Raw genomic sequence first — 10626 nt, forward strand, 5'->3', positions numbered from 1 at the left:
AACTTCACTTTCACTTTCCACTTTCATGTATTGGAGGAAATGGCAACCCACTCCAGTGTTCTTGCCTGGAGAATCCCAGGGATGGGGGAGCCTAGTGGGCTGCAGTCTATGGGGTCGCACAGATTCGGATATGACTGAAGCGACTTAGCAGCAGCAGCACCATTCACACTACTTACCTGATCCAGGTCATTGTCATGCGTGTTAAGTTGCCTCAGTTGTGTCCAACTCTTTGTGACCCCATAGACTCTAGCCTGCCAGCCTCCTCTGTCCATGGGATCCTCAAGGCAAGAATACTGGAGTGGGTTGCCATGCCCTTCTCCTGGCATCTTCCCCACCCAGAATGGAACTCATGTCTCCTGCAGTTCCTGCAATGCAGGCAGATTCTCTACCACTGAGCTAACAAGGAAGCCCCAGGTCATCGTCATCTCTCACCAATTTGCAATCCCAGCTCTTAAATCCTAAGCAAAATGAGTCCACCCGAACTGAGACCTAATTTCACAATGAAAAATATTCTCAAAAGAGAGGTTATTGGCACTTTAGTATATTCATTCCACTTTGTAATATTAGCTAAAATTGGCTCTTTCTTACTCCCTTATATCTGACTGCTATTTAATCTTGGAAATGACTGGTTTATCCACAAATGATATATACAGCAATTATTTCTGACGATTTTTGCTCCTTAAAGAGCATAGAAACAGATTCTATTGTTACATCACACCTGTATATATTTTTTAATTAGACGTTTCAGTGAATGTCTAAAGACCTATATATTAGGAAAACGTTGATCTAGCTTGGGGTGAAGTAAAATGTCAAGCTTCATCTCTGGAAGCTCTGGGCCAATGTTTTCTGTAATTCCAAGGAAATATATCCATACCATTTAAATTAATGACCTCCAAGTAAGTTCACTTTAGAGGGTTAAATCACAAACCGGTGCTGATTTTAAATGAATTCATGTTGACTCTAATTATTAGAAATCCTCAGTCTACTTCTACACTTCTCAGCTGTAAAGCACTTTGCCATTTACAATTTCCCCCATGAAGAGTGGTGGTAGTTAATGCTGTCCTCCGTATAGTCCCAGGTCTCCTCCACAGTAGGCTTTCGCTGTGGTTGGATGGGGCCTTGTGAATAGCTCAGGTCAATGAATTAGGAACTAAAGTGATATGTGTCAGTCCCAAGCAGATGATATAATTGCTTCTAGACCCTTCTTTCCGTCTGTATCTGGGTATTAACAATGTTTGAGATGATGGCTATTGTGTCATTCTGGGTTCCTAAGAGATAACAAGCTAAGCACTAACTGATTTGTTATGGTTTTTTATTTTGAACAAAAAATAAAATTGTGTTGCTTAGATCACTGAGATTTTTGTCTTGTTTCCACAGCATAACATGGCCTAACCTGACTGACACATACGTTATCTTATATGATTCCTATGTGTTATCATATACATATACACATGTATTAAATATACATATATACATACATATATAAACATATATGATCACATATGATTTTCATAACAACCTATAAGGTAGGAAGCTCAGGTTAAATTGATTTTCCTCCTATATAGATAAGGACACTGAGGCTCACAGAAGTAAATACTTTGCCCTAGGTGCACAGATGGAGAAGGCGATGGCACCCCACTCCAGTGCTCTTGCCTGGAAAATCCCATGGATGGAGGAGCCTGGTAGGCTGCAGTCCATGGAGTCGCTAAGAGTCGGACACAACTGAGCGACTTCACTTTCACTCTTCACTTTCATGCACTGGAGAAGGACATGGCAACCCACTCCAGTGTTCTTGCTTGGAGAATCCCAGGGACGCAGGAGCCTGGTGGGCTGCTGTCTATGGGGTCGCACAGAGTCGGACACAAATGAAGCGACTTAGAAGCAGCAGCAGCAGCAGCAGGTGCACAGAACTAATGAGAAAACTAGGAGTGAAAATTGGATTGAATGACTTCACATCTCTGCTCTTTTAAAAAGATATAATTCTAAACACAGAGTCTTCTAATTCTTGACCGAAACATTTTCAACTTGAAAATTTTCAAAGTGGAACATTATGTGTCAATTTATATTAAAAATATCATGATTCACCACAATAATATTTCTTGTTATCCCTTATCGGTGATCACTTACCTCAGTCTTTTAGTTGATCAGAGTAGTCATGAGATAAAGAATACAGGAAGGTTATAAATGTCACTTTTTAAAGTATACTTTGAGCTAAAGACATATTTGCATAAACTCTTTAAAAAGTGTTTGTTTATACAAAGTAGAGCCTTGACAATACTAAGCTTGTATTCATAGTATATCCCTGTGACAGTCTTACATTTTGAAGCTGCATTCTCTTGAATGGGGAAACCATACACCAGTTCATTCCTTTCAGGAAAATGTACCTTAAGAGATTTCTCAAAGCAAGGAAAACAAACGGTTTATACTGAGGTAAGTTAGATAAAACAACATCAATAATTACAAAAACCTTACCTACTGTCTAGGATTTGGGGTATGAACAGAACTGAAAAAATTTTTCAGGCCTGGATCTTTCAGTAACCCTTGTTTCTGAAAGCCTACACCCTGTAAAACTATTCTGGAGCAATTATTAACCACACAATGAGCCCGTGAGACAGCAGATGCTAGGCTCTCCTTTCCCTCCCTTTTTACCTCCTCAGTCAAACATATTTGTAGAGTACATATTTATCTACTTAAAAAAAGAAGAAAAAACCCTGTTCCCTCCCTTCTAACAGGAAGTAAGCAGGATTTCTCCTCATAGGCTATAAAAATATTGACAGTAGATAATGGGCCTGTATAAGATACTGGTGGGAAGTGAGTTAATAATCACAGAATCAAACTGCAGGGAGCTTCAGATGCTGCCTAAAACCAGGATGGCAATGAATACTGTTTTTGTTAATAACTAGCTGGTGACAGAACACGCTTTCAACCTGGTTTTACTGGAACTGGAAAACACAATGCCAGAGAGATATATAGTAATAAGATATACCTATCTTATTTATATCTATGAATTATTTTCCACAAATATAAGAAAGAAGCATCATCTCTATGAAAAAAAAAGCATTTGATAAATTTATCTAAATTAAAATGTGATTAACAGTAATTAGGACTATTGGAGGATAAAACACTCTCTTTTTAAGCACTGCAAGAAAGGAAACTAATTTAGCCAAGCAATATTACCTAATTTATTGAACTATCTGGAGAATTTTCTCTTTTAAAAATATTGTTGTTTAGTTGCTAAGTCGCGTTCAACTCTTTTGTGACCCCATGGACTGTAGCCCGCCAGGCTCCTCTGTCCATAGGATTTCCCAGGCAAGAAAAGTGGAGTGGGTGGCTATTTCCTTCTCCAGGGCATCTTCCTGACCCAGGGATCAAACCCACTTCTCCCGCCCGCATTGGCAGGCAGGTTCTTTACCACTGAGCTGTGGTTCAATATTCTTAACAAGCATTAGATGTTAGAACTTTTCAGAAACGTAAGAAGTTTTCACATAGCCTAGGAATATCAAGATAATCTTTTACAAAATCATAGTTCTTTTAGGGAGAGCAAGGGATGTTCCATAACACAGATGATCACATTTCCTTAGAAATTAAACTTTCAAAGGAGACAGCTACACTCTGAAAATATGTTTTATCCTTCTATTGAAGCATAAATCTTTACTGCCCTTCTGTATAAAGCAAACTGGAAAGTTATCACTTTCTGTAATGATTAACCCCCTACTTGCCAGCTGTCCTGGTGAATACCTCTAGACTTGGGCAGACATTAAGCAACCACAAGTCCTACCGGTGCAAATCCTTCTGCAAGTTCTGCAGTAGTGTGTGTGCTCTCCCTCCCTCCCTCTCTCTTCTGATTTCTATAAGTATTATTATTTTAACCAAATGTCTTAAGTATTCATTCTTATCTTTCTTATGGTGTAAATTTAGAAATTATGTAAATCTTCTGCTATCTGTTAAACATCTAATGGTGAAACCATCTGTTAGAGATGAAACTAGTTTACTGTTGAAAAATTCAGGAGGAACCAGTAAAAGGATAGATTACCTTGGTAAACTTCAGGACACAGTTCTGAATGGCTCATTTCATTCCTTCTACTGTTCTTTATAAGTGTCCTGCAAACCTGTTAACAAGCATGATGAACCAAAAACTCTCACTGATTGAAGAGTCTTTGGGAGAATTTCATTTATTGCCTAGGCGAAAATAAATTGAAAAGAGTACACGAAGGTGGTGGTGGGGGGCGGGGACAGAAAGAACTGAGGATTGTTTTTAGAGAGAAATCATCCTGAAAACTGTAGTATTGCTTAGTGGCTATTTGGTATTAAAAGTACCTGCAAGTCTCTAGATTGCAGTCAAGGTGAATTTGAAAAAGGTGATCCTTGAACCCGAGTGAAGTCCCAAAGGCTGGCGGAGGGATCGTTCCCAAAGACATGTTGATGAGCTCAGATGCTAACGATAATGCAAGTATTAAATGAAGGTTACTATAGCAAGGTGCCTGCCCCGGGGAAGAATTCTGACCGCAAAAGAAATAGAGATCTCTGACTCTTGATCACACAAATGGGCTGATGCTGACCTGCATCAGTGATCCCGAGTTGATTTAACCGAGATTAGGAGGCGAAAGTCGACAGCGCAGCCAAAGAAACATTGCTGGGTAATTTTGTCTGGAGAGAGGGGGGAGGGGGAAAGAACAGGGGAAAGAAAACCCTGGGAGAGAAAACCTTCAGGGCCGGTCACACCGACACGAGATCCGGTTTCCCCAGCTCTGCCCACCCACACCTCCCACCTCTGCTCCCTTCCCGGGCCAGGGTTAAGGGCCGATGCCGGAAGCTGCTCCTAAGGAGGCGCTGCAGATTTTTCCATCTTTTCAAGATGTTAACTTGCTCCTGCCCCGCCGCTGGGAGGTGGCGGAGCGGTCTTGCTCGCCAGGCAGTGAAGTGTCTGCTCAGGTCTGGCCCTGACGGTGGGAGGCGAGAGACCAAGAGGGAAAACCCGAGGCATGGAGAGCCGTGAGGTTAGGGCGCCTTTGGTTAAGGAGCAGAGACGCGAAATACAATCACTAGCTAAGAAAGATCAGTATTGGCAACCAAAGATCGAGGGCGTGGGGGATGGAAGAAAAAAGTGAAAAAGGAACTTAATGGATGACTTAAGGGTTGAGGGAGCGCGGGTTGAAAGAGACGTGGCTACTCAAAGTAGAAAATGAATGTGGAGCCCGCGAGAGCTCATAGAAAGGAAGGGAAGACTGAGAGTGGAAGGGAAAGAGGCTCTAGAAAACTCAAGCAGCGAGGGAAAGTCGGGGAAGAGGCTGGTTGGGCGCGCCGGCCTTCCAGGGATCGCGCGGTGGTCCGGGAGGCTGCCGCGCATCTTCAGGTCCCCACCGCACCGGATCAGCGCGGGAAGCCGCTTTCCAAAACCGACCTCGGGTATCGATCGTTCCAGATAAAGCACAGAAAGGCATATGGGAGGGGGGGGTCTCTGAGCTCGGCTGCACAGGTGCCTAAGACCTTGCCCTCATTCGAGGGGCTCACGGAAGAGCGCTTCCAAAATAGTTAACGACACCACTTAAGAGGACCATAGCACATAGCTGGGAGCACTTACCCCAGCCTGGGGAGTTCAAGGGTTAGGACAAAAGTCAAAAAATGGAGGGAAGAACCTGTTAGGCCTTGTAGGAGTTTTCAAGGCAGAAAGAGGTTCTGGTGTCGGCTGCAATCAATTTAATGAGTCCATCTAATTTAAAGAGAAAGGAGACAAGGGATGGATTCTGCGGCCGGCAGAGCACTCAGAGGCTTGAGTGACCTTGACCCGCACTTGTTTCCTCCATGGGCACTGTATGTCCACCACTGGGAGGGTGGCAAAGTCAAAGTAGACATGGCTACCTACGCTCAAGGGGCTGGCCCTTTTAAAATAGCAGTTTCAGTGGAGTATCTAGAGCTTCCCTTGAGGTCCCAGGAAAAAAGAAAGCAAGATGAATCTTCACTAGACCTTGGAGGATTGGTGAGTCACCCAGAAGAGATAAGCTCAGAGGTGAAAGCAGGATTTTGGGGACAAGTCCTAGTTAACAAGATTGATTATTTTCTTCTTTATTTCCTAAGACAGTGAGGGTGGAGAGGGGCCCACCACAAGGGACCTACATATAAAATGCCTGGCACCTGGGAAAGTGCTCCAGAGACTCTCCCAAATGGACCAAATAGATTACCTCCCCTTCTACAGCCCTGAAGGAGGCCTGGACTCCCTCATTAATATAGTCTTTGGCTGAGCAACCAGGCCTCCTAGCCCCACCCTCCAGTCCTTGCACATATGAGAAAACACTGAAACAGAGCCAGTGGCCTTGATTTGAGTAGGTCAGACCTCTCTTTGTTGACAGCAAAATGGATGCACTGGAGGGACAAGGACAGATACATACAACAAAATTTTGGGAAAGTAGCCTCCTGGCCTACAGTGAATTCCTTAGGGTCATTTTGAGAGCAACGCTAAGTAGGAAAGATGCTTTGTCACAGCTTTGAACTCCCTTTCTGGAAACAGGAGGTATAGAGACAGTCCAAAATAGTAGGGGAAGTTTGGCCAGGTGGGTCACATGTATAGTCATGAGGGACAGGTTAAGAGTCAGTCTGGGTTTAGGCTTTGGCAAAAAGGGCTCTGAACTAAATTCTCAGGTGCTGTCCTGGGATGCAGATAGGAAGGAGCAATGAGGGAAACTATATAGGTAAGACAGCAAGTACAAAGTTTATTTCTTGTTTCTAAAGCGTGACCCAGTTAACTGCTTGCAAACTTTCCTTTTTTGATTAGAAATATTTTCTGCATTTCAAACACCTCTACTCTCCACTTCACTCCTTATGTGTGTTGAGGGGGGCAGGTTGTGAAAACACTTAGGTCACAGGCAGTATAGAAGAGCTTGCTTTAAACCAATGAATTGCTATTTTTTAGTCTCTAAGTTGTGTCTGACTCTTTTGTGACCCCATGGACTGTAGCCTGCAAGGCTCCTCTGTCCATGAGATTTCTCAGGCAAGAATACCAATACCGGAATGGGTTACCATTTCTTTCTCCAGGGGATCTTCCTAACCCAGAGGCTGAACCCACATTTCCTTGTCTCCTACACTGGCAGTTGGATTCTTTACTGCGGAGTCATCTGGGAAGCCCAAAACCAATGAATAAAGATTTATAAAAGGGAATACTGATTTTTGATATGTAGAGAACAGAACTTTTCAAAACAAAGAGATATTTTTTCAGATACTGAACCAGTCAGGCAATGGTAAATATTTACCTGGAGGAAGGTTTAAAGGGAAAAAGCCAATAGCTCAGAAGACTAGGGGAATAAAAAATGTATGCTATCATTGAATGTATCCACAGTTACAAATGTAGCAGGTTAATTTACTTCACCCTCCAAGAGAAACAGTAAAAATTATAGCCCCATTTTCTTCCCATCCTTCATAAAGGGACAATTTTGTGAAATGACGTGCTTTGGGCCATTACTCTTCAGGACACACTTTCATATAACATTCTTTGTCTCATTCCCTAACCTACATGTGTGTTTAGTATTTGGATGGATTTTTCCAGATGAGAGCATAAATGAATTTCTATACAGAATAAGAGCACTTGTGTCCAGTATCAGCTGAATCAGAGGAGCAAAGCTGGCATTCTAAATGAAAAATTATTCTAAACAATTATCTCTTAAATCTGTCACCTCATATTGGAGCCTGATCCATGATCATCTCCAGAAAATTATCTCTCTGGAGCAAATGTAAAGTGGATGAGTTTAGGAATCTCTATTATCATCACCAGCAACTTTGACCAAGAATAGGAGGAGCAGGTATAAGGTGACTGGCTGAAAATATGCAGCTGAGGCAGGTGAAATGTGGCAGGAAGAATTCTGATCCTAGACTCAGAGACCCCTGTGATCATGGTCTCTGCAGTGCTGAGGCCAAGTTACCTTCAGCAGGCCATTTAATCTCTCTGAGCCTCAGTTTCTTCTGGTATGAATATATGACTACACTCTCACTAATCACTTCATAAGAAACAAAATAAAGGTATCCTCAGTTCAAAAGGAAGAGACTAGAATTGTGGTTGATTTGAAGATTGGCACTGAGGGTTTCAAACCACTCAGAATCTCTGCTGTTTTTGAAAGAAAACAATGAAGGCTATGAGCAGGGTACCCTTGTAACTGTGGATGAAATAGTTTGATGGCTACCATAAGACTCCAAAGGTGGGTGACCCATTTGAAGCAAGAATGCTACTCTCATCTGCAGTACCACAAAGCTGCTTTTCCATGTTTTACTCTGAGATCCCACCAAGTTCTAAGTTCTCTAAAGGGCAGAGGCTCGATTTTTTGTGTGTTTTTCTCTTAGGGTGGTGAACCCCAGTGCTATGCTACCATCAGCACCCAGGAAGTACTCATTCATTGAGTAAAAGGAGGAGAAGATGAGGGAATATGAATAAGAGAGAGTGGGGCAAGAGTTTGAAAAGAATAAGAGAGGTAGTCACCAAAGGAAGTCTCGCTCGTCATGAGGTCACTGCCTTCTAAATAATAAAATTGCTTTTCTCTTCATTCTTGGAATATCAACACAAGAGAACAACTATTTTTTCATTCGGGTTATAGGTGGGTGTGCCTTCCATCAAAGTCAGTGGTCCTCTAAACGCATACTGAATTATTACAGAGTGATGCAACTTCATATACCGACCTTAGAGGCATCATGACAACCTGACTCTATCTCCCTACTTCTCTTAGAGTTTGTGTAGCTTAAGAGGATTCTTGCTCCCTGCTTTTCACAAGCATTCACTGGTTATGATTTTGGGAAATGGCAACCCACTCCAGTATCCTTGTTTGGAAAATCTCATGGACAGAAGAGCCTGGTGGGCTGCAGTCCATAGGGTCGCAAAGAGTCAGGCATGACTGGGCGACTAACACTTACACTTAACGGAGACAGGGGGCAAAGTTCTTGCCCCTCCTGGACTGATGCCCTTCTGCCACCAAAGGCAGCTGGTATTGCTTTAGAGTTGAAGTACCTAAGGCCTGGAGCATATGGTCGTGGCCTCATAGGCTAAAAGCAACAATGAAGTCAGGTTCATGGGCTTTAAGAATCTAAGCTGTCTTCTCCTCGTTTCTTGGAAATATGAGTGTTATAAAAAAGAAGGCAAAAGGGGGTTACTATAGCCAGTATCCTTTCCTGTCCATTTCCACAGGCAATGTCAATAAGAAGTCTACCATAGACTCCTGTAGGTTGGTGCTCTTCATGGTGTGGTCCTTGCCTCCATTTGGATCAGATTCAGCTGGGAATGCTGTAGGAAGCTTCCTGGAGTTATTCTTTGACCTACCAAATCAATGTCTTTTGGGTTATAAGAAATTTTAAGAAAAGAAATCCTGTATATTTTTGTTAGGAACTGAACTTCTACCTTCCTGGTCAACAGGTAGCCCTATGTTTTCAGATCTCTCTTACTTTTGTGGCATTTAAGACACAAAGACCAAAAATGATGCCTACTAAGGACCCCTCCCAGTCCTAGTTCTTCCCATACCAACATTCCAAGGCCAAGTGTTTGTAGGGGCAGGAAGGCAACAAGGATTGTGAGGAAAGGCCTCTGAAAGAGACAAATAGGTGGCTAGTGGCTCTTAAGAACGACTACATCTGCTGTCTTCCCAAGACAGTCACCGAAGACCTAGCTCACACCTTCCAGCCTCATCCTGACAGTAGCTGGGCCTGGTGAACCCCGCATCAGAACACTATTTCCTTTATTAGATCACTTAACTCTTCAGTGGGGCTTCCCTGGTGGCTGAGATGGTAAAGAACGGGCCTGCAATGTGGGAGACCCAGGTTCGATCCCGGGATCAGAACGGTACTCTGGAGGGGGGCACGGCAACCCACTCTAGTGTTCTTGCCTGGTGAATTCCATGCATAGAGGAGCCCGGGGTGGACTACAGTTGTGGGGTCCCAAGGAGTTGGACAGGACTGAACGACTAACACTTTTAACAGAATTGTTAAAGCTAAAAACAAAACCAAACGCTTGTATTGGAGAGCATCTTTTGTTTCATGTCTTTGGAGGAATTTTCTGGTTTCCCTGGAGAACGGCATGAACTTGCCTCATGGGCCTGACTTCCTGCAGACTAGGCAGCCAAAACCTCTTCTGTTTCTCTCTTGGTTTTGGAAGAGGGACTGAAACAGGAAATGGGATGTAGAGAGGCCTCAAATCTTGGTACCACAGTGCTTAGTCCTGTCTTTCTTAAGGCGCTGAAAGAAAGAAGTCATAGATTTGCGTCTGGGCCTTGGGTTGTGAGAGACAGTGGCCGCGCTCTTTCCGATCAGAGCTTGAACTCTAAGAACTGTAACAGCATCCGTATATCCACAGGATAGAGGATGTTTTAAGCATAAGGGAGGGCTTGAAGAATTCTATTTTTGATTAGAAAAGGGGAACGCATCTTCCCCTGCGAGCCCGGGCCGGGCAGTCGCGGAGCACGTCTGCGAGGCCCTCGGCGCGGTGCCGCTTCACCGCTTCCGTGCCTCAGTCCCCAGCCCGGCTCTTCGCGGACGACCCCGCAGCTCGCCCGCCGCCGCCGCCCCCCAGCTTCCCCTCCCCTTGGCATTGCTTGGCTTTCCCTTCCCGCGGCCTCTTTTCTCGCCCGGCCGGTTGCCGGGAGGTGCAGTGGGCAGTGGCGG

Source organism: Bison bison, unplaced genomic scaffold, assembly GCF_000754665.1.
Source record: "Bison bison bison isolate TAMUID 2011002044 unplaced genomic scaffold, Bison_UMD1.0 scf7180017864464, whole genome shotgun sequence".
In the NCBI taxonomy this organism is placed as follows: Eukaryota; Metazoa; Chordata; class Mammalia; order Artiodactyla; family Bovidae; genus Bison; species Bison bison.